Source organism: Peromyscus eremicus, chromosome 17 (genome assembly GCF_949786415.1).
Source record: "Peromyscus eremicus chromosome 17, PerEre_H2_v1, whole genome shotgun sequence".
Lineage (NCBI taxonomy): Eukaryota > Metazoa > Chordata > Mammalia > Rodentia > Cricetidae > Peromyscus > Peromyscus eremicus.
Window position 1 is genome coordinate 59,855,307 of NC_081433.1, and position 26,136 is coordinate 59,881,442.

At 42.8% G+C, this 26,136-nt stretch overlaps 1 protein-coding gene and 1 non-coding gene across 3 annotated transcripts in view; both read left to right on the forward strand.

The window, feature by feature from the left end:
* LOC131894704 (zinc finger protein 14-like) overlaps window positions 1-26,136 on the forward strand; it is a 137,111-nt gene that overhangs the window by 103,080 nt on the left and 7,895 nt on the right. Inside the window, exon 1 of one of the 2 annotated variants that reach the window (XM_059245011.1) lies at window positions 20,620-20,733. The exons of the other annotated variant lie outside the window; for it this stretch is intronic. The gene's annotated coding sequence lies outside the window, so the exon portion shown is untranslated. Of the gene's footprint in view, window positions 1-20,619; window positions 20,734-26,136 lie in introns of those variants that run through there. 2 annotated transcript variants of the gene reach the window in all.
* Window positions 4,930-5,093, forward strand: LOC131894765 (U1 spliceosomal RNA). The gene has a single exon (XR_009375002.1). It is a non-coding gene; the product is annotated as a U1 spliceosomal RNA (small nuclear RNA).

A 26,136-nucleotide genomic window follows, 5' to 3' on the forward strand; every position in this document is an offset into this window, starting at 1 on the left:
CACCTGCAGCCCACCTCTGAGGACTTACAGTTCTTAAGAACTATTACTGCCTCTTGTGAGATTTGCTAAAGGACAGACCCCAATACCAGGTACAGAAGTCAAACTTTTCCCACCCACCAGGCTAGAGGTTCCCTTCCACTGTCAGGAGATTTAAATATCTACTCATGATGGTGGACTCATTTTCAAATTGGGTGGAGGCATACCCTGTTTCTAATAAACGGGCTCAGACAGTTGCATATCTCCTTCTCTGAGAAATTATTCCTCGGTTTGGGATTCCTGCTTCTCTTCAGTCTGACAATGGTCCGGAGTTCACCTCCCAGGTTTCCCAAACACTAGCTAAGGCTCTTAATATTCCTTGGCATTTTCATGTCCCATACTGTCCTCAGTCCTCAGGAAAGGTGGAGCATTCCAACCGATCTTTAAGAACTATTCTTACTAAAATGTCACAGGAACTTCACCTCGACTGGGTAAAATTATTGCCTCTAGCTCTTTTCAGGCTCAGGGCTCTTCCTAAGAAGCCTCTTTCAATTTCTCCACTTGAACTAATGTATGGGAGACCGGCTCTAACACCAGGTCTTCTATTCAAACCTCCAGCTATTCCAGACAGTCTGTTAACTCCCCTGCTCTGTCATCTAAGGTCTATCCTGTGGAACTTTGTAGACCATTCCTTACCTCAGCCATGTAAAAGTCCTTGCCCACCAACAATCCACATTGGGGATCAGGTTCTTCTTTCCCCTCCAGGCCAGTGCTCTTCACCTCTTTCCCTTAAATATCAGGGACCTTTCAAGGTAATTCTTGTAACCCCCACAGCTGCTAAGCTCAAGGGCTTTCCCCACTGGGTCCACTTGTCTCATTTAAAACCTTTTATCTCACCTCCATCCCAGAAAAATCTCTATACATAGTGACGCAGACAGGGCCCTGCTCTCTGAAGTTCCAGAGGACACCAGGATCCACTGCCCTGTGGCCAATTCCAGAAGAATGAGGTATCACCCCACAAGCTCTTCCTTTCTGATTCCCATTCCTAATTACCTACTCAGCTAATTGTTATAGGACCACCATAGAGCTGGAGGCCAAGGGCCATCAGATATATCCATGCAGTAAGGAAAAGGAACAATAACAATTGAAAGGTATTTATAGCCCCAGACCAAAATGGGTCTGGGCTCTGCAAAAACAGATTTTAATATAACAATCTATTACTGTTGAATGCTCTTAGCAATTGATCACCTGTGTCTCCTGGATGCTAAACTAATAAAGGAAAGAGTTTCCTTAAAATAATCTGTTTCTGATAAAGCTTATCTCAGGTAAAAATTAAAAACATATTCTAAATCTCTCTCTCTCTCTCTCTCTCTCTCTCTCTCTCTCTCTCTCTCTCTCTCTCTCTCACATTAACTAGCAGAGTACTAAACACTACAATGGTCACCAGCCCAAGACTTTAATTTTCTCATGGCTGCTTCTTCTAATATGTTTAAAAAATTTCCTAAGTTCCAGAAACCAGCTTAAACTCATCCAACAGGTCAGGTTTACTTCAAGACAAGTGACAAACCCAAACCTTCCTGGTCTTGGGACCCTCTCTCCTACCTTGGGAACCCCCCAAAAATAAAAATAAAAATAATAATAATAATTCTTTTTTCTAAGCTTTTCTCTGTCTCACCAGTATCCTGTCAGACACAAGCAGCCAGAGTTCCAAGCCAGGAAAGATGGACAACTCCAGGGCAGCAGACAACAGCCCACCATCCCAGGACACCTGTCTACCTCAGAAGCCCCCTTGTCTATCTCCCCAAGAGCCAACCGATGCCCACCAATTCAGCTGGAAGCAGTTTTCGGGAGAAATGATGCCCCATACCCACTCATCAGCCATCGTTTACAAAAACAAAGAGTTCCTGGGATGATAGGAATTCCAGCCATGCCCCTATGATTGCGCATGCCCTGGCAGGATACTTAGTCATTTCTGCCTAGTCATTTCCGGGTCATACATCCTACGTAACTCATGTGCTGCGTTGTCATGTAAATTGCATGCAGCATGACCATGTGATCTATGTGCATGCATGGAGTAGCCACGTAGGCCCATGAGTGCACGGGCAGGGTAGTCCTTAAAAGGTGGATCCCATGTCCCCTCTCCCTCCTCTTCATGTGTCCTTTCAGCAGACCTGAACACATCTGTCCCTTTCTCCTTTTCTTAATAAAACTCTTGTTAGTGGGTTTTGTTGTGTTCTGTCACTTTTCCTCGCAGGGTAAGAGAGCCACTGAATCCAACACAGAACATTAAGGATAGCTTATGTCACTTGTATACTGGTTGCCAATTTCCAGTACCAATTCCTGGTTGACAAGACTTCTATTGCCCCACTCCTGCCCAATCAAGAGTTCAACCCTCATCTGAATCCAGAATTCCCCATACCCTGCTATCCTTTACTTCTTAAAAACCCTGCCATAACTGAGCTCAGGTTCTCCCTGACCCAATCGCTGTGTTGGAATGGATGGAGAGTCAAGCTTGAGCTTGCAATAAAGCCTGTTTGCCTTGGCATATGAACTCAGACTCCTGTTGATCTGGGGGGGGGGGGGCTTTTGACCAGCCTGTGAGCGTCTTTCAGTTTGTCTGGCTTGGTTTCACATTGTCACATTGTCTCTTTCTTGCATTGTACTTTGACCAGGCCTATTTCTGAAGTGCTGGCAAAGGTCTGAGTAGATGCTGCAGGCCTGGGAATTGGTTACAACTGAGCTGTAACCAAGACATACAGAACATAGTCAGAAACAAACATGCAGTGGCCACATTCATGCATTCAAACATTAAAACAAACAGACAAAACTTTCTTTACTTCCTCCAGCTATAATTTTAAGGAGCAGTGTCATGTTACCTGTTGGCTCCAATTTTTGAGGGCACTGGAGAAAGCTGCCTACAAGCCCCAGTACTGCATTCTGCAATCATAGGCTGACATTTAATTATTTTAGGTTGTGGCTCTGGGCAGCAGTGATACTTGATTTAAAGGAGCTGCAAACGCAGAGTTCCCATAGCAGAGCCAGCTTGCCAGTATTTGTAAAACAGCCACCTTTTTTTTAAAAAAAAAATAAATAAATAAAGCATAGAGCAACAATTAAGCAATTAAACAAAACTACAGACAAACTGACAAACATGGACAGACTGTTGATCCAAGGACAACCAATAGAGTGGGAGAGGAGATGGGAAGAGAACCAGATGTCCTCCAGCGGGACCCAGACATCCTGCTGCTCTATCAACCTGGCCCAGGAGGCAGATGAAGCATTGACCTGCTCTGTTTCCAACCTGGGCCAGTTGCAGGTTCTTACTGGCCACCAGAGGAAAAACTGGTTCCTCCTCATTTCCCCCTTGGAGGACTGGTGCCGATGGCGTGGGATGTGGCTTTTCAGTTTCCTCTTTGAGAGCCAAGATAGTTTTTCTTGGCGATCCTGTGGAAATGAAAGGTTTTAGCTAAGAAGGGGGGTGCAGGACTAGATCCTGCCACATGATAATATAAGGAATCTCGTCCGGATAGCCAGGAGTCCCAAAGATGACATCTTTGGTGTGAGCCACCAGGGATTGAAACTTCCTTCTCTTGGCCAACATATATTAAAGGAAGGCCATTCTAACTGACAGAGTGTGGTTAATTTTTCTTTTTTAGTTTCAAACCTGTCTTTTTGTGCTCTAGTCTTAAACTCCTGAAAATGGTCAAGAATCAGTGTGAAGGGCATGGGACTTTTGTCAATATTTGACTTTTGTCCCAAAAATGTCAGTCTTGAGTGTCAGACACAAAAGAAACAGTCCAAAAGCAAACAAAATACAAAACAAAGCAGATTCCTACTGGCCATCAAAGGAAAAGCTGATTCTTCCTGGCTACCAAAGGAAAAACTGAAACTAAGATGACTGCTTGTTGCCAATCAGCAGACGCGACCCACCTCGTCTATTCAGAGAAACCAGAGGGATACAACCAATACTGTACAGAAGGGTCCTTGTTGCAGTCAGCTTCCTGGGCTTAATCCTGGGCTCAGAATTTCTCTCTGGGCGTTCTGGCCATTGTAACTAATGTAAAAGGGATTCAAATGTCAATGAGGTATGAATAAAATTACAGTTGTTTTATGCAGTTCTGCTTTATTAAGGGCTGGCTCTGAAATTTGGTTATGGCCCATCTTTTTCCAAACCCAGACTTGTTTTTTAAGTCTCTATGTCCACGGTCAAAAATTGGCAGACAGAAAGAACAAGAGCGGAGCAACCAAGAAGTTATTGGTTTATAAACTTATTGAACATAGTTAAAATCTGTAATATTTGTAACAAAGAGGTTGACTCAAAACTTTGACACAGGGTTAATAATCAGAAGGCTACATAGGTAGCCTTAAAACAAAAATCTAATTCAGCAATGTCTATGGTTCTGGGCAAATATTCAAATGTGCTAACCTTGATTTTTAACCCTTTTAGTTCTGCTTCTGACTGTTTTTGTCAACTGAAATAAGTCAACCCCAAAAACATGGTTTTTATGTTTAAAGATTCACCCTGAAAAAGGCTCAATACCACACTGGAATCCCAAACACCCAGTGTAGTCACTGGCCAACTAAAGTTAGGGCCACAACTGCTAAGCATCAAGAACTGGGATAATTCTATCTTGTGATGCAATGAGACAAAGACCTTAAATAACCTGGCAAAGAACTTAGAACAGTTTTTCAACCTCAAGACTCTGGGAATCAAAAGACATTTTTATAGGAGTAGCCTAGGGTCACCTGCACGTCAAACGTTTGCATAACAATGACCCACAAAAAGTTGAAAACCACTGGCTTAAAGAATGTCTCTTTTAAGATTTATTCAAGTTTGCAAAAACTGGTTTAAGGATGTGTCTAACCTCTTTGTTTTTCTATAATGGTACACTATGTAAGGATCAAGAAAATTCCCAGTCTGTTTATAGACTATGTTTATGAATTAAAAATCTTATACTTACCTGGCAGGGGAGATACCATGATCACGAAGGTGGTTTTCCCAGGGCGAGGCTTATCCATTGCACTCTGGATGTGCTGACCCCTGCGATTTCCCCAGATGCGGGAAACTCAGCTGCATAATTTGTGGTAGTGGGGGACTGCGTTCGCACTCTCCCCGTTAAGAAAAAAAAAAAGAATTAAAAATCTTATCTTGACACTAAAAGAGCTTCAATTCAAAAATTGTTATTTTATTATAAACTGTTAAAGATAATTAAGCCTTAAAATGTTCAGAACTATACTTAAGTCATGCTAAAGACTAATGTAATCAAGTACAGAAAAAAATTTATCTAGCCTCTTATATGTTTTCAAGATATATCCTAAACCAAACAACTAAAAACAAGTAGGAGTCATTAGGCTTAAGTTCTCAAACTGTCAGAGATTTGCTGAGGATGACATTTAAGATATTTAAACTTCTATGACAGACAGAGATTCTCAGATCCTAGCAGTGACTCCCAAGGTCTCTAAGAAGACAATGGGCACAGCAATGGACAACTCCACCTGGACTATGGCAATGCTATCCGGCTGACCACTGGGTGAGACTGCCCCAATGTCTCACCTTCTGCCAAAGTTCAGCCCAAACTGTGGACAAGCGGGACACTGGAGAGTTGATATCCTACTTTGCCTAGACGATGTGAGGCCAATCTCCCCATATTCCTCCTGCACAGGAAAGCCTCTCATCCTCTGGGCCTGGCAGCCAAGACTGCTGTCCTGATAACTGCCCTCATCGCCATAGAGTCCACAGGAGCCTGGGGTATCTGTTCAGGTAAAGACTATAAATCAGCCTCTGTCATTTGGGTTAACTCTTCTCAGATCTCTGACATTGACAGCTAAGCTAACTGCAGCTTTGTCAGCCAGACAACAGCAGACAATCAGCTCCTTCCCTCAAGGCAGCAGCCTCCTTGTTGGTTCATTAGTCAGTTCATTAATTAGTTAAAGGTGCTAGGTCTCTTATTAGAAAAAGGCAAACAGGTTTGCCTTGATTACAAACTTCATATTAAAGAATATACAGCACAAAGCCACACAGAGAAACCCTGGCTCGAAAAACCAAAAAAAAAAAAAAAAAGAAAGAATATACAGGTTTCAGGTGTAACTTTTCATTTAAAAGAACACACCTCACAATGGCTGTCCTCAATAATAACTATTCATGTCTCTGGTAAAATACACTTTCTAATGATGTTAAAAATATAATGCAAAAAATTACAAAAAAACCCATAAAATTGGCTTAGTCTAGTTATGTTGAGAGACATGTATCATAGCTTTTTCTGGTTTTGTTTCTTTATAGGTTCACTTAATAGTCAAAAAAACATAAAAGCCTGACAGGACAATTGGTCTTGGACATTAAACTTATACACCCTGTATGACTCGCAAACTTGACTAAAAATATATTGTTACACTGAGATTTCAGAGGTTTAGAGTTTTTCTTTTCTTTTTTTTTAATTTTTATTTTGCAATACAATTCAGTTCTACATATCAGCCACAGATTCCCTTGTTCTTCCCCCTCCCGCCCCCCTCACCTTCCCCCCAGTCCGCCCCCCATTCCAATCTCCTCCAGGGCAAAGCCTTCCCCACAGACTGAGATCAACCTGGTGGACTCAGTCCAGGTAGGTCCAGTCCCCTCCTCCCAGGCCGAGCCAAGGGACCCTGCATAGGCCCCAGGTTTCAAACAGCTGACTCATGCAATGAGCACAGGAACCGGTGCCACTGCCTGGATGCCTCCCAAACAGATCAGGCCAATCAACTGTCTCACCCACTCAGAGGGCCTGATCCAGTTGGTGACCCCTCAGCCATTGGTTCATATTTCATGTGTTTCGGTTCGTTTGGCTATTTGTCTCTGTGCTTTATCCAACCTTGGTCTCAACAATTCTCGCTCATATAAACCCTCCTCATTCTCACTAATTGGACTCCCAGAGATCCACCTGGGGCCTAGTCATGGATCTCTGCATCCAGATCCCTCAGTAGTTGGATGAGGTTTCTAGCACGACAATTAGGGTGTTTGGCCATCCCATCACCAGAGTAGGTCAGTTCGGACTGTCTCTCGACCATTGCCAGCAGTCTGTTGTGGGGGTATCTTTGTGGATTTCTGTGGGCCTCTCTAGCACTTTGTTTCTTCCTATTCTCATGTGGTCTTCATTTACCATGGTCTCCTATTCCTTGTTCTCCCTCTCTGTTGTTGATCCAGCTGGGATCTCCCACTCACCCAAGCTCTCTTTCCCTCGACCCTCGCCCTTCACTACCCTCACTCATGTCCAGGCTGTTCATGTAGATCTCATTCCATTTCTCTGTCATTGGGCGATCCCTGTGTCTTTCTTGGGGTCCTGTTTTCCAGGTAACCTCCCTGGTGATGTGAGTGGCAGTCCAGTCATCCTTGTTCCACATCTAGTATCCTGCTATGAGTGAGTACATACCATGTTTGTCTTTCTGAGTCTGGGATACCTCACTCAGGATGATTTTTTCTAGATCCATCCATTTGTCTGCAAACCTCATGATGTCATTGTTTTTCTCTGCTGAGTAGTATTCCATTGTGTATATGTACCACATTTTGTTTATCCATTCTTCAGTTGAAGGGCATCTAGGTTGTTTCCATGTTCTGGCTATTACAAACAATGCTGATATGAACATAGCTGAACAAGTGCTCTTGTGGTGTGGTTAAGCATTCCTTGGGTATATGCCCAAGAGTGGTATAGCTGGATCTTGGGGGAGATGGATTCCCAATTTTCTAAGAAAGCGCCATATTGATTTCCAAAGTGGTTGTACAAGCTTGCATTCCCACCAGCAGTGGAGGAGAGTTCCCCTAGCTCCACATCCTCTCCAGCATAAGGTGTCTTCAGTGTTTTTGATCTTAGCCATTCTGACAGGCGTAAGGTGGTATCTCAGAGTTGTTTTGATTTGCATTTCCCTGATGATTAGGGATGTTGAGCAATTCCTTAAATGTCTTTCAGCCATTTGAGTTTCCTCTGTTGAGAATTCTCTGTTTAGTTCTATAGCCCATTTCTTAATTGGACTGTTGGGCATTTTGATGTCTAATTTCTTGAGTTCCTTATATATTCTGGATATCAGTCCTCTGTCAGATGTGGGGTTGGTGAAGATCTTTTCCCATTCTGTAGGCTGTCGCTTTGCTTTGTTGACCGTATCCTTTGCCCTACAAAAGCTTCTCAGTTTCAAGAGGTCCCATTGATTGATTGTTTCTCTCAGTGTCTGTGCTACTGGTGTTCTATTTAGGAAGTGGTCTCCTATGCCAATGTGTTCAAGACTACTTCCTACTTTCTCTTCTAGCAGGTTCAGAGTAGCTGGATTTATGTTGAGGTCCTTGATCCACTTGGACTTAAGTTTTGTGCACGGTGATAGATATGGATCTATTTGCAGCCTTCTACATGTTGATATCCAGTTTTGCCAGCACCATTTGTTGAAGATGCTTTCTTTTTTCCATTGTGCACTTTTGGCTTCTTTGTCAAAAATTATTTGTTCATAGGTGTGCGGATTAATGTCAGGGTCTTCAATTCGATTCCATTGGTCCACATGTCGGTTTTTATGCCAGTACCAAGCTGTTTTTATTACGGTAGCTCTATAGTAGAGCTTGAAGTCAGGGATCGTGATGCCTCCAGAGGTTGTGTTATTGTACAGGATTCTTTTGGCTATCCTGGGTTTTCTGTTTTTCCATATGAAGTTGAGTATTATTCTTTCCAGGTCTGTGAAGAATTGTGTTGGTATTTTGATGGGGATTGCATTGAATCTGTAGATTGCTTTTGGTAAGATTGCCATTTTTACTATGTTAGTTCTGCTTATCCATGAGCATGGGAGATCTTTCCATTTTCTGACATCTTCTTCAATTTCTTTTTTCAGGGACTTAAAGTTCTTGTCATATAGGTCCTTCACTTGCTTGGTTAGTGTTACCCCAAGGTATTTTATGTCATTTGTGGCTATAGTAAAGGGTGATGTAGCTCTGATTTCCTTCTCCGCTTCTTTGTCCGTTGTATATAGGAAGGCTACTGATTTTTTTGAGTTGATCTTGTATCCTGCTATGTTGCTGAAGGTGTTTATAAGCTGTATCAGTTCCTTGGTGGAATCTTTGGGGTTGCTCAAGTATACTATCATGTCATCTGCAAATAGGGAAAGCTTGACTTCTTCCTTTCCAATTTGTATCCCCTTAATCTCCTTATGTTGTCTTATTGCTCTGGCTAGAACTTCAAGTACTATATTGAATAAGTATGGGGAGAGCGGACAGCCTTGCCTCGTTCCTGATTTTAGTGGAATTGCTTTGAGTTTCTCTCCATTTAATTTGATGTTGGCTGTTGGCTTGCTGTAAATTGCCTTTATTATGTTTAGGTATGTTCCCTGTATTCCTGATCGCTCCAAGACCTTTATCATGAAGGGGTGTTGGATTTTGTCAAATGCCTTTTCAGCATCTAGTGAGATGATCATGTGGTTTTTTTCTTTGAGTTTGTTTATATGGTGTATCACATTGACAGACTTTCGTATGTTGAAACATCCTTGCATCCCTGGAATGAATCCTACTTGATCATGGTGGATAATTGTTTTGATGTGTTCTTGGAGTCTGTTTGCCAGTATTTTATTGAGTATTTTTGCATCAATGTTCATGAGGGAGATCGGTCTGTAGTTCTCTTTCTTTGTTGTATCCTTGTTTGGTTTAGGAATCAGGGTAATTGTAGCCTCATAGAAGGAGTTTGGTAATGTTCCTTCTGTTTCTATTGTGTGGAACAATTTAGAGAGTATTGGTATTAACTCTTCTTTGAAGATCTGGTAGAATTCTGCACTGAAACCATCTGGTCCTGGGCTTTTTTTGGTTGGGAGACTTTTAATGACTGTTTCTATTTTGTTAGGGGTTATTGGACTATTTAAATAGTTTATCTGGTCTTGATTTAATTTAGGTATGTGGTACCTATCCAGAAAATTATCCATTTCTTTTAGGTTTTCCAGTTTTGTGGAATAGAGGTTTTTGAAGTATGACCTGATGATTCTCTGGATTTCCTCAATATCTGTTGTTATGTCCCCCTTTTCATTTCTGATTTTGTTGATTTGGATGCTCTCTCTCTGTCTTTTGGTTAGTTTGGATAAGGGCTTGTCTATCTTGTTGATTTTCTCAAAGAACCAACTCTTTGTTTCATTAATTTTTTGTATTGTTCTCTTTGTTTCTATTTTATTGATTTCAGCTCTCACTTTGATAATTTCCTGGCATCTATTTTTCCTGGGAGACTTTGCTTCTTCCTGTTCTAGAACTTTCAGGTGTGCTGTTAAGTCACTAGTGTGAGATTTCTCCAGCTTATTTATGTGGGCGTTTAGTCCTATGAATTTCCCTCTTAGTACTGCTTTCATAGTGTCCCATAGGTTTGGATATGTGGTGTCTTCATTTTCGTTGATCTCTAGGAAGTCTTTAATTTCTTTCTTTATTTCTTCCTTAACCCATTGTTGATTCAGTAGGGTATTATTCAGTTTCCATGAGATTGTAGGTTTTCTGTAGTTTTTGTTGTTGTTGAAATCCAACTTTAGACCATGGTGGTCTGATAGAACACAGGAGGTTATTCCAATTGTTTTGTATCTGTTTAGATTTGTTTTGTGACCAAGTATGTGGTCGATTTTTGAGAAGGTTCCATGGGGTGCTGAGAAGAAGGTATATTCTTTTTTGTTAGGATGGAATGTTCTGTAGATGTCGATTAAGTCCATTTGAGTCATGACATCAGTTAAGTCCTTTATTTCTCTGTTAAGTTTCGATTTGGGGGATCTGTCCAGTGGTGAAAGTGGGGTGTTGAGGTCTCCCACTATTAATGTGTGGGGTTTTATATGTGATTTAAGCTTTAATAATGTTTCTTTTACATATGTGGGTGCCCTTGTGTTTGGGGCATAAATGTTCAGAATTGAGACTTCATCTTGGTGGATCTTTCCTGTGATGAGTAAGTAATGCCCTTCTTGATCTCTTTTGATTGATTTTAGTTTGAAGTCTATTTTGCTGGATATCAGGATGGCTACACCTGCTTGTTTCTTAAGACCGTTTGATTGGAAAGTCTTTTCCCAGCCTTTTATTTTTAGGTAGTGTCTATCTTTGAATTTGAGATGTGTTTCTTGTATGCAGCAGAAAGATGGGTCCTGCTTTTGTATCCATTCTGTAAGCCTATGTCTTTTTATAGGTGAATTAAGTCCATTGATATTGAGGGATATTAATGTCCAGTGATTGTTCATTCCTGTTATTTTTTGGTGGTGATCTGTGTGTACTTTTCTTCGTTGGGGTTTACTGCTGTGACTTTATCTATTGCCTGTGTTTTCGAGGGTGTATCTGACTTCCTTAGGTTGGAATTTTCCTTCTCGTGCTTTCTGTAGGGCTGGGTTTGTGGATAAATATTGCTTAAATCTGGCTTTGTCATGGAATGTCTTGTTCACTCCATCTATGATGATTGAAAGTTTTGCTGGGTATATTAGTCTAGGCTGACATCCATGGTCTCTTAGTGTCTGCATTACATCTGTCCAGGTCCTTCTGGCTTTCAAAGTCTCCATTGAGAAATCGGGTGTTATTCTGATAGGTTTGCCTTTATATGTCATTTGGCCTTTTTCCTTTGCTGCTCTTAATATTCTTTCTTTATTCTGTACGTTTAACTGTTTAATTATTATGTGGCGAGGGGACTTTTTTTTGGGGGTCTAGTCTATTTGGTGTTCTATAGGCTTCCTGTATCTTCATAGGCATTTCCTTCTTTAAGTTGGGAAAGTTTTCTTCTATGATCTTGTTGAATATATTTTCTGTGCCCTTGAGTTGGTATTCTTCTCCTTCTTCTACCCCTATTATTCGTAGGTTTGGTCGTTTCATGGTGTCCCAAATTTCTTGGACATTTTGGTTCATGACTTTGTTGGCTTTAGTGTTTTCTTTGACTGATGAATCTATTTCTTCTATTGTATCTTCAACGCTAGAGATCCTCTCTTCCATCTCTTGCATTCTGTTGATTATACTTGCATCTGAAGTTCCCAATCGTTTTCTCAGATTTTCTATTTCCAGCATTCCCTCTGTTTGTGTCTTCTTCATTTTTTCTATTTCCCTTCTCAGGTCTTGGACTGTTTCCTTCATTTGTTTCATTGATTTTTCTTGATTTTCTTTCAGTATTTTATTGTTCTCTTCCAGGACTTTATTGATTTCTTCTAATTTGTTTGCCCTTTCCTCTAGTTGTTTACAACGTTCTTCACATTTTTTTGTCTTTTCCTCTACACGAGCCTCTAGCTTCTTCATGATGACGTTCATAAGGCTATTTTCTTCTGCTTCTTCCAATTTCTGATGTTCAGGTCTAGGTGTTGGAGGAGGGCTAGGGCCTGGTGATGCTGTATTGCTATTCATTTTGTTGTATGTGTTTCTGCCTTGACGTCTGCCCATCTCCTTGTGGTTCGTTTTTGGCCTTACCGCACACTTGGTTCAGACAGAGCTGACAGATTCAGGAAGTCTCTCTCTCTTGTCCAGATGGGAGCTCTCTTGTCCAAATTGGAAGTCCGGGGCAGGATGGGAGCTCTTGTCTAGAAGGGAAGTCCGGGGGAGGATGGGAGCTCTCTTCTCTCTCTCTCTCTCTCTCTCTCTCTCTCTCTCTCTCTCTCTCTCATCTCTCTCTCTCTCTCTGTCCTCCAGACGGGAAGTCCGGGGCAAGATGGGAGCTGGGGGCCAGCCTCTAAGTCTCAGGAAGAGGCTTGGGGCTCAGGTGGATGGGCATGGGGGCAAGGCATGGAGACTGCAGGGTCTGCCAGGGGTCTTGGGGAAGGGGATCCTTCCCGGTGGGGCTAGAAGGGAACCTGCCCGGTGGCCAGAACCTGGGGCCAAGTTGGGCAGGTCTTCTCTGGAGTGGCTGGTGCCCAGGGATGGGGTCCGGGGCAAGCTAGGGCACTCACCTGTGCTTCAGAAGGAAAGTCCGGGGCAAGATGGGATTAGAGTTTTTTTTAAAAAATTTGTTTATTTATTATGTATATAGTATTCTGCCTGCATGTATCCCTGCAGACCAAAAGGGCACCAGATCTCATTACAGATGTTTGTGAACCACCATGTGGTTGCTGGGAATTGAACGCAGGACCTCTGGAAGTGCTCTTAACCTCTAAGCCATCTTTCCAGCCTGAGGTTTAGCGTTTTAACATTAATAAAAGAATTTTGGATAAAGTGAGAGCACTGAATACTCACTATTCAGTCATAAGCTCAAGATTTAAAATTTTCTTTATAGACTTAAAGATGTTTTTCATCAGGCTAACCCAAAGCCATAGCTTTTGCTATGTCTCCAAGATGTAAATCTATTCTAGCTATTTTACAGACACTTGTAAGGATTCAGAAAGGTCATAAGGCTTAAAGCCATCTGTCATAGGTCAAACAGACCCCAGATAAGTAAAACTTCCAAATATAAGGTTTTCTTTTAAGTTCCTAAATTTTAACTTTTACCCTTAGTCTATATTTGTCTCAGCAGATTTAACAGACACTATCTAGGGAGCACCGATGGAATGCAAACTACGGAGCTCTGGACTTGCTGAAGCTGATGTAAATCAATCCAGCTGATGTAATTGCTCCCCATCTCTTCACCTGGAACAGCTAATCAGATGCTCTCGATAAATGTGCAGCCTTTGATTAGCCTTTTAACCTTCCTGGACCCTGACAACTGACACCCCAACTTCAGCTGGAAGCAGCTACAGAAGAGAATACATCATCCCTGTCCCCTGAAACCAGGCTGAAAATCTTAAGTCAAAGGCAAATTCCCTTTGGGGGAAACCTGTTGCTTATCATTTGGAGATATGGTGGTCCAGCTCTTCCTCAACATAAAATACTATAAAGAGACTCAGATGGAATTAGCCCTGTCTTCCCCCTCCAGATCTAAGAGAGCCATAGGGGCAGCCACAATAATGCTCTCCAGTTTTGTCAGACTTGGGTTATCAGGTATAGCCACAGGTATAGGGACCTCAGCATTGATATTACAAGGCAAAAACTACAAGGCTTTACAATCAGCCATAAATTCAGACTTGGCTCACATTGAGGACTCTATTGACAAACTAGAAAGGTCTCTAGACTCCCTAGCTGAAATAGCCCTACAGAACAGACAAGAACAAAGCAGTGAAAATAAACCTTTAAAAAAAGAAAAAATTGACAAGAGCAGTGATGGTGATATAGAACACCATTCTCCTGAACATTCCTTCCACCAAAAAGTGGGTGCAGTATTTTTAACATTCAGTTCCACTCAAATTCTCCCAGCACAGGCAGAGTGTGGCAAATTTTCCCCAGAATGTTCCATGTTACAGAATGTTACCTACTCAAATTCTTGATAAAAGAACTGGAATAATCCACGGGCAGGAGTTACAGATCACCATACTTTATTAAGCCAATTAAAGACAAGTGAGTCCTCAGGCTGAACAAGAGCAGACTAATGCCCTGGAAAAACTCTTGGCATTAAAACAGAATGTGGTCAGTAGAGACAAGAGGATGTCTTGAACCAGGTGGTAGGTTCCATTAGACTCTTTAACTGCAAGTATGGGGGTGTTAAAAGGAGAAGAAGTTGGACAGAGCAGCTTTTTTTCTGAGAAGGTCAGAAATGATAGGCTTAAATCCCCTAAGACTCTGGAGTGAGAGAGGGTACTGAGCTTGAGTAATGTACCTGGTAGGGTCCTACAACTGGATAATAATAGGGGGATGGTGCCTAGTGATAGAAGGGTTCTGGGTGTCCCAGGCTTTTGGGTCCACCTGAGAGGCTGGCAAGGGAAAGGAAATGCCAGAGCTAGTAGGCTGGGTGGCTAAGAGGAGGAGAAGAGGTGCTGCTGCTGAATCTGGAGTGAGGCAAATGGAGGGCACAAATGAAATAAAAGCTCCTACTTTAGCTAGAAAATCTCTTCCCATTAGGGGCACAGGGCAGGTTGGTGCAACTAAAAATGTGTGGGTGAGAGGGATACCCCTGAAAATACAATTAAGTGGTGGGGTCTGGTGAGGTGGGTAAGGCTGTCCCTCTATCCTAACAATAGGAAAATGAGAAGAAGAGGTGGGACCCAAAACTCCCCCAGGATTGAGTAAGTGGCTCTGTGTCCAAAAGGAAAGAAATGGGTTGTCCCGATGCTGTAATGGCTATCCTGAGTTCCCTGTAAGAGATGACACCTTCAATTCTCACCCATGGCCAAGCCTAGGAGATTGTCTGGAGGGTGGTCTTTGTTTGATGTCCCCATGCCATAAGGTGCACGGGGACAGTCAGCTGACCAGTATCCCTCTTGGTGGCACTTCAGACAAGGTCCAGATGCTGTTCCACATGGGGCAGGGCATGCATGAGTCCAGTGGCCTTCTCTACCACATTTAAAACAGGGACCTGGAGGCTTTTGGGCAGATGGTTGGATAGTATGTGCCAGTATTTGGCAGTCCTGTTTATGGGCTTTCTCATCTCTCCCATGGTACACCTTAAATGCCACCACTAAGACTTCTGCCTTTGGGAGGGGCCCTCTCTCCAGACTCTTAAGTTTAGCCCTGATGTCAGGGAAGCTCTGGGAGATATGAGATGGATTTTATTCCTTATCTTGAATTACATCTTTTAGCTTTTTATAGTTTACTGGTTTGAGGGCAGCCTTAGGAAGACCCGCCAGGAGGTTATAAACTGATCTCTAGCTAGACAGCCACCTGGAGTATGATAATCCCAATGTGGGACTGGTTTGATGAAACTTGTCTGTGCTCCTCAGGGCAGCTCAAGAACGAGTGACAGGAGGAGTGAAGGTGGGAGCCAGAGTGGGGTGATTGGAGCGACCTGATATGGAGAGGAAGAGGGGGTTAGTGGAGGAGCCGAAAGGGCAGATGCTCAAGGAGCAGGAGCAGGAGGTCAAGTAGGCGGAGGTTCCTTGGAGTCAGAGATTCCTCAGATTCAGGTTGCATGGCTAGGAGCACATGGGTAGGAAAGAAGGAATCAAGGAGGGAGGAAAAATCTTAGGTAAACAAAGCTTGGGGATAAGGTAGCTCTTCATTTGCCCATTTGCTGGCAGAAGTTAGATAATTCCTGTAAAATATCGGGGTCCAAGGAGCCATTAGGTGGCCATTTTTTATTGTTATCTAAGGGATATTTAAGGCATTTCTCAGAGGAGGAGTGGGACTAAGAGGAGGAAGCCTTATTTCCCATGACTGCGGCAGAGAGAAAAAATAAAAAACTAAATAACAAACATAATCCAAGACCACAATCTCAGGTGTCCCCAAGATCAATGAAGGATCTGTGATTGGTGCAAGTCACCCAACACTTCATCAAGCAGGGGATGAGGGCCAGGTCATATGTGTAGCTGGAGGACCCCTGTGGGTCCAACAGCATTCAATGCTTCATTAAGAGGGAATGAGTTATGGCATACACAGCCCAAGGACCCCCCTCCCAGGGGTCTGACAGTGAGAACAATATCTCAAGACTACAATCATGGGAAATGGCCAGAGACTGAATCCAGTTTACACTGGCTAGAAAGGGAGAACTCACCAACTGAAGCATCTGGTGTTGTGCAAAGTGGTCCAGCAACCAGGCAAATGAAAAAGTGGGCAGTTGTAGATAGAGCAAAACCTTGGTACAGCATCCTGGATGCAGAGTGCTGGGAAGGCCTGCTTCATCTTGGCCCCAATGTTAGTTATTATGCGGTGCTGTGTTCACCCACAGATGAGTGTGTGAACACACATACATTTTAAAAATACATCTTAAAAATGTAGAGTTACCACCAGCTAGGGCTGGATAGCCTGGAGGGATGTAGCAAGGGTCCATGGAAAGCCATTTATTCTGAATTGGTGTCTATTATATGGTAGTTTTCTTCAATGATCAGGATTCAAGTTGTGGAAATAGGAATAGCCCACTTACCATTGCCATTAATGACTCTTTACCAAAAATTTTCCTTCCTTTTCCTATGACTTAATGCTCTGACATCCTAGAAATCTTGAGTACAAAAGGCAGATGTTTAAAAGGAGGCAAAAACAATATTTCATTGATCTAGAAGCTAATATTTCCCACTTCTGCCTTTGAGCTCCTGATGCTCTGGAGTTACAGTGTTATCAGGGTTTACTGACAGCCAGACTTTCAATGTGTGTTTATATCTTCTTTCAACTGCCCCCTCATATCCTCCAGGCTCCCCATCATGTCCCTCTCCCCTTGGTCCCCTCCCACATCCTCCAGGCTCCCATCATGTCCCTCTCCCCTTAATCCCCTCCCACATCCTCCAGGCTCCCCATCATATCCCTCTCCCTCTTTGGGTTCTGTCATTTTGATTTTCCCCTTGAGTCCAGTTAGTGCCGCTTTTTGAAATGCTGACTGATCTTGGGGGCTTGATCATGTGCAGGTGACCATGGTTGCAGTGTGTTCCTGAGTGCAATCTCCATGCCTCCTCCATGCCTTTCATAGCAACCCTCCTCATCCTCCACCTCTCGCTTACTTTCCTCCCCTTCTTCCACAATATTTCCTGAGTCTTGCAGGTAGGAGGTTGATCCAGAGGTCTCGTTTTTTGGGCTAAGCAATCAGTAGTTATATATTTGCAGCACTTTGAACAGTTACAAATCTCTGCATTGACTGCTGACCACTGAAGGGGGATCCTCTGGCTAAGTCTGAGAGAAGCACCAATGCATATATATGCATTGTGATGGTGTTTCCAATTAGCAAGAACAGCAGTATGTTCCTAGTAGGAACCTGCTGAGCTGCCTGTAGACTGTGCAGTGTGCTCCAGGCTCCCAGCTTTGTGAGCTGTCACCTGGGCTGGGGTGGGCTTTGGTGATGCAGCTGTCTTTGAGTCATTTCTGTTCCTGTTAGTAACCTCCCATCCATATTCCTGTAAGTGACCCAATAAAACTCATTGGTTCACCCAGTTGGACTTTGGTGGTGTCCATACTTCGGTGTGTCATGCGCTCTCTATCTGGGGTGAGTCGTGTCTCCCCAGGAAAAGTGATAGGTGACTTGGTGTTTCTCTTCTGCAGTTTTCACCATCGTTTCTTCATTCTGAGTGTTTGTGTTTTGTTTGTATATGACGAGGGGAGGCTCTCTCTGGTCTTGTCTGTTTAGTGTTGTAAGTACCTCTTCTGTCTACATTGGCATCTCTTCCTCCAACTCTGGGGAGTTTCCCATTATTCTTGTGAAAATATTTCATCTTAGAATGAAATTATTCCCCTTCTTCTATGCTGTTGCATAGCACATTCCATCCTTGAGGGAGGAGGAGGTTCATGGGACTCTGGAGATAAACACTATGTGTCTGGTGTATTGGCTGGTTTTGTGTGTCAACTTGACACAAGTTAGAGTAATCAGAGGAAGGAGCCTCATCTGAAAAAAAATCTGAAAAAAATGCTTCCATGAGATCCAGTTGTAAGGCATTTTCTTATATAATGATCAATGGGGAAGGGCCCAACCCATGGTGCGTGATGCCATGCCTAGGCTGGTGGTCCTGGGTTCTATAGCAAAGCAGGCTGAGCAAGCCATGGAAAACAAGCCAGTAAGCAGCACCCCTCCAAGATCTCTACATCAGCTCCTGCCTTGGGGATCCTGCCCTGTTTGAGTTCCTGTTCTGACTTCCTTCAATCAATAATGAACAGCAATGTTGAAGTGTAAGCCAAATAAACCCTTTTCTTCTCAACTTGCTTTTTGGTCATGGTGTTTCAACACAGCAATAGAGACCCCTAATTAAGACATTTGGGAAAGTGGATATTTGCAAGATTCATGAAGTCCCTTCCCAGATTTATAGAAGGTGGAAAACAATGCCAGGGCGGAGACACTGACCCACCAAACTGCCAAGAGGAGAAACTCTCAGACCATTAAGCTGCCTGCAGCTGCACAGAAAGCTCCGTGGACCCAGTTTTTGTGAGTCATTTCACAAGTTGCTGTTTTGAGTCACTCTTGTTCCTGCAGCCAACCCCTCACCTACACTCCTGTTAATGACCCCAGTAAAAACTCACTGGGTTACTAAGTTGGACTTGGTGCAATCCTTCCCTTCTGCGGCTCCCGTCTGGTGACGAGGGTGTGTGTGTGTCACCTCTCTACAGGAAAAGCCTTCCATAGAACATATGCCCGTCACCCTTAAATGTGCTCTTTTCAGTATTGTGCCTATTTGGGAATTCTCGCTGGCAGCTACTACTTACTTCATCTGTGTCCTTGTTGGATTGTTCCAATTCTTCCACTTGTTTTCAAGCTCACATATTCAGTTCCCTCCTTGATCCAGTCAGTTGATGAGGCTATCCACAATTCTTTTTATTTGACAATTTTTTCTTTAATTTCTGCATTTCAGATTGGTTTTTCTATCTCTTTGTTGAGTTCCTCTTTCATATTATCGATCACCTTCCTCATTTTGTTCAGTTGTTTGTTTGTGTCTTTGAACATACTTATAACCATTATTTGGGTTCTCATTCTGGTATTTCATTTAACTCACTCTCACTGGATGTCGTTGCTGTAGGGCTAATGTTTAAACATTTATTTATTTATTTTACATGTGATATTTGTGATCGATGTGAGTATATGTGTAACGTATTTGTGCCATTCCATGCACTGAACCATTCAATGATGGATACCTTTTTTTCTTCTTTCTTTTTTTTTTTTTTTTGAGGTATGGTCTCACTGTATAGACTAGGCTGACCTTGATCCCACAGAGATCTGCCTGCTTCTGCCTCTGGATTTGCTGGGATTAAAGGTTTGTATAACCATGCCCAGCTTTTGACTTGTTTTTTTGAGGCAGGGTGTCATGCAGCTGAGACTGGCCTCAAAACCACTATGTAGTGGAGAATGACCTTGAACTTATGACTTTCTAATTTTCATCACTGGTGGGGTTACAGACAAATGCCATGTTAGTTTATGTGATTTTGAGGATTGAACCCAGGGCTTCCTGTGTTCTATGCAACCAAACCACATTCTTAGCTATTCAACTAGACACTTGAAATATTTATTTTTATTTTATGTATATTGGTGATTTACCTGCATGTTTGTGTACCACATGTGTGGTTGGTGCCCATGGAGGCCAGAAGAAGGCATTGGATTTCTTGGAACTGGAGTTACAGAAGGCTGTGAACCTCTCTCTATGTGGGTACTGTGAATGGAACCGAGGTCCTCTGGAAGAGCAGCCAGTGCTCTTAACTGCTGAGCCATCTCTCTAAGCCCCTCAATTACATACTCTTAATTTTTTTCTCCAGTTTTACATGTGAAGAACTCGAGTATTTGAGGACATTCCAGAAGTTACAAGTTCTCTAATGACTGTTCAAGAAAAAATTATGCCCACGCATGATGGCTTAGGGCCTATGATCTCAGAACTTAGCAGGTTGAAGCAGGAGGATTAAAAGTTTGAAGCTCTTGTGGGCTATATAAAAAGACTCTCACCAAAAATATTCTGGAGAAGCTATGGCACAATGACTTCCTGAGATGTCTGGACCGAAAATTAGTTTGTTTTTTTTCAGTGGACTTGTTCCACTGAAAAAATTGGCTTGACACTGACAACTATTTTCACTGGCCAGGGTTATTTAGTAAGGCACGCCTACAAGTACACAAGAGCCATGGGCCTATGTTGCCCCCTGCTGGCCATCGCAACACAAGACAATGTTTCAAAGCTCACAGCCTAAGGAGCGCCTAGAGGAGCTGTTCCTGTCACTCAGCTCACGCAAAGCAGTTTTAGCCAACCAGAGCCTTCAGGCAGGTTGTCCAATCAGAAGCTTCTGGGAGGCAGGGGGTGGGGGCAGTGTTCTTTCCGGCCGCCATGCTAGCTAAGGGTTTTCCACCGAGGCTGAGCGAGGTCACTGCGGGTGCGGCTGCCCGGAGCTGGGAGGGGAGCGCGGACGAGCTCGGCGGCCGCGCCATGGTGAGCGCGGGGCCGCTGTACCCAGACGGGGAGGAGCGTCCGGCTGAGCCGCGGGAGCCGGTGTGCGGGGTCCTCCCCGGGGATGGGGGAGCGGGCGCGGGGACACGGCGTCTGCCCAGCGACCTGGGCCCTGCCCAGCGGCCTGCGGGCACTTCCGCCTTGATGGTTCTCTTCCGCGCCAGCGCTGAGCGGGAGGCCCCGCCCTGCGGGGGGGGCGGGGGAGCCTTGCGCGGGTGATGTCACGGTCGCGCCTGTCCTGCCTTTTGGTGCTGCGCTGGAAGGCAGCTTGCTAGACTGCGGTTCTTTGTGGTGTCTTCTAGAAGTACTGAACTTTGCATTCCAAACGCAGATATAGGATCCTTTTTCGGTTAATTTTGCGACATTTGTAAAGTTTGTCCAGTGAGTTTCTTTGCAAAGGTGTTCAGAAACAGCTGTGGAAAAGACCTTTCTCATTGATTTTTGTTGTTGTTGTCGTCGTCTGTTTGTTCTTCTGTCAAATATACTTTGATTATATTTTTGTCTTTATTTCTGTTTATGTGTTTGTTAATATTTTTCCCCAAATAGTGCACTGTTTTGAGTACTGAAGTCTGATGGGAAATGTAGTCAGGAAGCATTGCAGTATTGTGTATTGTGTTCATCATTTCTTTTCTTCTTTTCCACACACCTTTTATGTTCCCTGTTATGATAAATATTTTTTTAGGATTTTATTGGAAGTGTGTTGAGCTTCTAGTTTAAACTGAGAACTGACATCTTGTTTTTAAGACTTCCTATCACGAGTGTGGTATGCTAGATATAGATGAACACCTTTGTATTTTCCCATAGTGTCAGAATACTTTTGAATAACAATAAATTCAAAAGGCACAGTGGTTTTGAAGGTAGCAATTTCAGATAATTCCACTTACTGTGGTAATTGGGACAAGGCTAATGCAGGTTTATTCCAGTCTTAATTAGTAATATTCTTAAATCACACAGCACAGTATAGCTATGCATACATGTAGTTTATAAAATGAATACAAGTAAAAGAAAAGGCACAGAAGTGGGCTGAGAGACATGCAGGTAGAGCCTGTATTGGTGTGCTAAGGAACTCAAAACTGGGATGCCCCAGGGAGGACTCAGCCTTGCTACAGAGTTCTAGTTGCTAGATAGAAGGTGGAACCAGGCTTTGAGAACAGGCAACTGGGTTCAGGTCCAGGTCTAGATTGGGAGGGATAGGCAGTGGAGAGGCTGGGCTAACAGAGGTTGGACCTAGTTTATTTGAAACCTCGGGGACAAGAGTTCCCTGCCTGTCCCTTCTTCACATACATGCCAATATGAGATGATAGATTGGTTGGGTTGGGGCCAGCCATCCTACTGCTTGGTGTCCATCACTTTATGAGGCCAGGAGAGGGAGTTACATACTTTCCTGGTCTGGCAGGTTCTTGGGCTTGGTTTCCCTGATAGCGTTTGTAATACACTCATGTGCCCCTCTAGGGTCAACTCACCCTGATAAACTTAATAGAGTAGCTCCCTTTCTGTTGCTGGGAATAAGCCATTTATCAGTCTTTGCTATTTGAGTGAACAGGTAGTATTGTTGTGGATCTACTCTAGGGGCTGTAGTCATTCTGTTCTCTTAAAATGGAGTCAAATGGAGTTTCAGGGCAAGGCATTGCCTAGAAAGAAAGCCACTGTTTTTCACAACATGGAGTAACTGGAACAGGGCACAACCTGATCTCAACACTGAACATATCTTGGATATGGATATTCAGGATTCTGCAGTAGCACTCTCTTTATTAAGTAGATTGTTTTCATTAGTGATTTGTAGTTTGGAGCTGGAGAGATGGCTTAGTGATTGAGAACTCACTGCTCTTCTAGAGGACTGGAGTTCCATTCCCAATGACCACATGGTAGCTTATACCTATCTGAAACTCCAGTCTGAGGGGATCTGAAGCCCTCTTCTGGCCTTCATGGGTACCAGGCACGAATGTGGAGCAAACAAACACCCATATAAATACATACTTATTTAAAAAAAAATTTTTGTGGCTAATGTCTGCAGGCTTCCCCTCCCCCTTTTGTTTTGTTTTGTTTTCTTTCTTTCTTTTTTTTTTTTTTTAGACAAGGTCTCACTGTGTGATGTGTCTGACCTGGAACCCTGGAATTTTGTAGACCAATCTGTCCTGGAACTCAAAGCAATCTGCCTGCCTGTGCCTTCCAAGTGTGTGCAGCACCATACCCAGCATGTTTGTAGTTCTTTGTGTATTTCTTACAGTACTGTGTATTACAAACAGTATAGTATTTTTATTTTCACATCCTATTGCTCATTGCCAAGGTATAGGCAGAGGATGGAATTATGTTTTCTACATGTTTGCTATAGTATCTCATTAGTTTCTTGAATTTTTGTTGGTTTTTGAGATTTTCTTTTTTATTTCTTCTGAAAAAGCTCCTTTCCCCTTTTGTTGACATACAGTCCCCCTCACCCCCCACCGCCCAACTATTTGTATGATCATATAATTTAAATTTATTTCTATATTACATATTTATCTGCCTGCATTTATGTCTGTGTACCATATACATGCTTGGTGCCTGTGGAGGACAGAGGAGTGTTGTGGGATAATTGTTTTGTTCACTGTGAAGATATGTCTCTACCTAAGGTGCCTTCTGGTTGATTTAATAAAGAGCTGAATGGCCAATAGGTAGGCAAGAGAGAATAGGTGGGACTTCCGGGGAGAGAGAGGAACTTGGGAAGAATCTGAGGTGCTTGGAACTAAGTCAGTGAGATGCACATGGCAGAATGTAGATTAATATAAATGGGTTAGTTCAAGTTATAAGAGCTAGTTGGAAAAAAGCCTAAGCTAAGGCCAAGCTTTCCTAATTAATAAGAAGTCTCCACGTCATTATTTGGGAACTGGTGGTACAAAGAAAGTCCGACTACAGAGGAGGGTGTTGTATCCCCTGGAACTGGAGTTACAAATGGTTGAGAGCCACTATGGTGCTGGGAATTGAACCTGGATCTTTTGGAAGAGCAGGCAGTGCTTTTAACCCCTGAGCCATCTCCCCAGCCTGATCATAGGATTTTTGTTATTTACTTGTTGATGATAGATTACATTGATTTTTAACTTTTTGGGGGGAATGGGATGAGTGTTGGGAATTGAACTCTGGTCCTTGTGTGCTCTGCCATTGAACTTCATCCACAAACTGAATTTTGAAGTTTTAATTGGTTTTGCATACCTGTCTTAATTTCTACTTGGTTGTGGTACGTAAGTTTTTGATTTGGTTTAGTTAATTTCTTTATTATATTGAGGGAGACCCTTGGGTAGGTAAGGATGGCCTTGAACTCCTGACTCTTGCTGCTGCTCCCAAAATGCTGGAATAGTAAGTATGAACCGGAACACTTTTTTTCTTAAGATTTTTATAACTGTTAAAAAATTTCCCCTTTAACAATTTCATGAATGTCTAAAATGCATGCTGTGGCTCCTGTCCTCTAACAGCCCTTATAGCCCTAGTCCTGCCTTATCCCTGCAATTCCCTTTCAGTCACTGGTGTCTCCTTCCATTTTCTCTTGGAACCCACTGAGTTATCCAGGATCACCTATGAGTTAGGAATTATTCATGGAAGCTTGGTGGGCACCTCAGTGGGCACACAACTAAAGACAATGACTTCTTCCTCCAGAATCTATCAGTGGTCAGTAATTCAAGGAAGAGTAGTACACTGTATGCCCCTCTGACCTATAATTGACTATTGATAGGTGCTGTTTTACGTAATCCCATTGGAGGTGACCACAACCACTGTGAAGTCATGACAGCATTGACTGCCATACCCAGAAATCAGCATTTTACAGCCTTTCCCCCTCTCCTCTGGCTGTTACATTTTCACCCTTCCTCTGCTGTGATCCTTAAGAGGTAGTGATATAAATGTTCTATTTTGGGCTGGAGAAATGACTCAGAAGTTTAAGAGCACTGGCTGCTCTTCCAAAGGACCAGAGTTCAATACCTAGCACCTACATGGTGGCTCACAACTATTTTTAATTCCAATTCATCTTCTGATGTCTGTGGGCACTGTACAAACATGTTGCACAGAAATACATGAAAGAGCTGAATGGTGGTGATGCACACCTTTAATCCCAGCACTCAGGAGGCAGAGGAAAGGAGGATCTCTGAATATGAGGCCAGCCAGAGCTACACAGAGAAACCCTGTCTCAAAAAGCCAAAACAAACAAACAAAGAAACCGAAAAACCAAAAACAAATCCCATGAAGGCTTCACATCAACACACATAAATAAAAATAAATAAAATTTCAAAAGTAAAATTAAAAAAAAAAAACCTTAAATGTCCTGTTTAGGGTTGAACATTTAACCGTCACTTATTCTTGGTGCTTTGAACACCCATGCATCCTGTGTTCACTGACATTCATTGCAAAGGGAGGAGTATCACTTCATTTGTTTATGGGTATGAACATAAATATTTAGAAAGTAACCTGGTCTCAGGACAGTTTAGCTGAACACTATTTAGTAAGATTACTCCTAGAGGCTAAGACCTCAGCTGTGGGTTTTGGCCAGATTTACAATACCAGGTATGCATTCCCTCTTGTGAAGCATGCCTCAAATCTAATCAGAGTGGTGAGTTATTCATTTAACAGTTTTTAAAAAACTTGCATATGACCCAGTGTGTTAGTCACTGTTCTATTTCTGTGAAGCGACACCATGACCATGGCAACTCTTATATAAAAGGTAGCATTTAATTGGGACTTGCTTAGAGTTTCACAGGTTTAGTCCATAATCATGTCAGGGAGCCTGGTGTCACGCAGGCAGACATGGTACTGGAGAAGTAGCTGAGAGTTCTACATCTGAATCTGGAAGAGAGAGTCACTGGGCCTGGTTTTGATGTTTGAAACCTCAAAGCTCACCCCTAGTGACACACATCTTCCAACAAGACCACATTTCCTAATCCTTCTCAAGTAGTGCTACTCTCTGATGACTAAACACTCAAATATATGAGCCTGTGGGGGCTGTTCTTATTCAAGCCACCACACTCAGCTATAACATTCCTAGGCATATACTCACAGGACTCTATATCTTACTACAGAGATATTTGCTCAACCATGTTCATCATTGCTCTATTCAAAATATAGGAAATAAGAACTGCCTAGATGTCTATCAATGATGAATGAGTAGTGAAAATGTAGTATACATACACATTGTGTGTGTGTGTGTGTGTGTGTGTGTGTGTGTGTGTGTGTGTGTGCGCGCGCACCTAATTTATGTTATGGTAAGATGATGGCCTCATAGTTTAAATTCGGAAGTGTTTGCTTTTCTGGAACGCATGGTGCCAGATTGGTGTAAATTTGTTTTTGTATTTTTAAGACAAGTTTCTATTAATTAATCTTACTCTGTAGATCAGGCTAGCTGAATTCAAGAGATCTCCTGCCTGC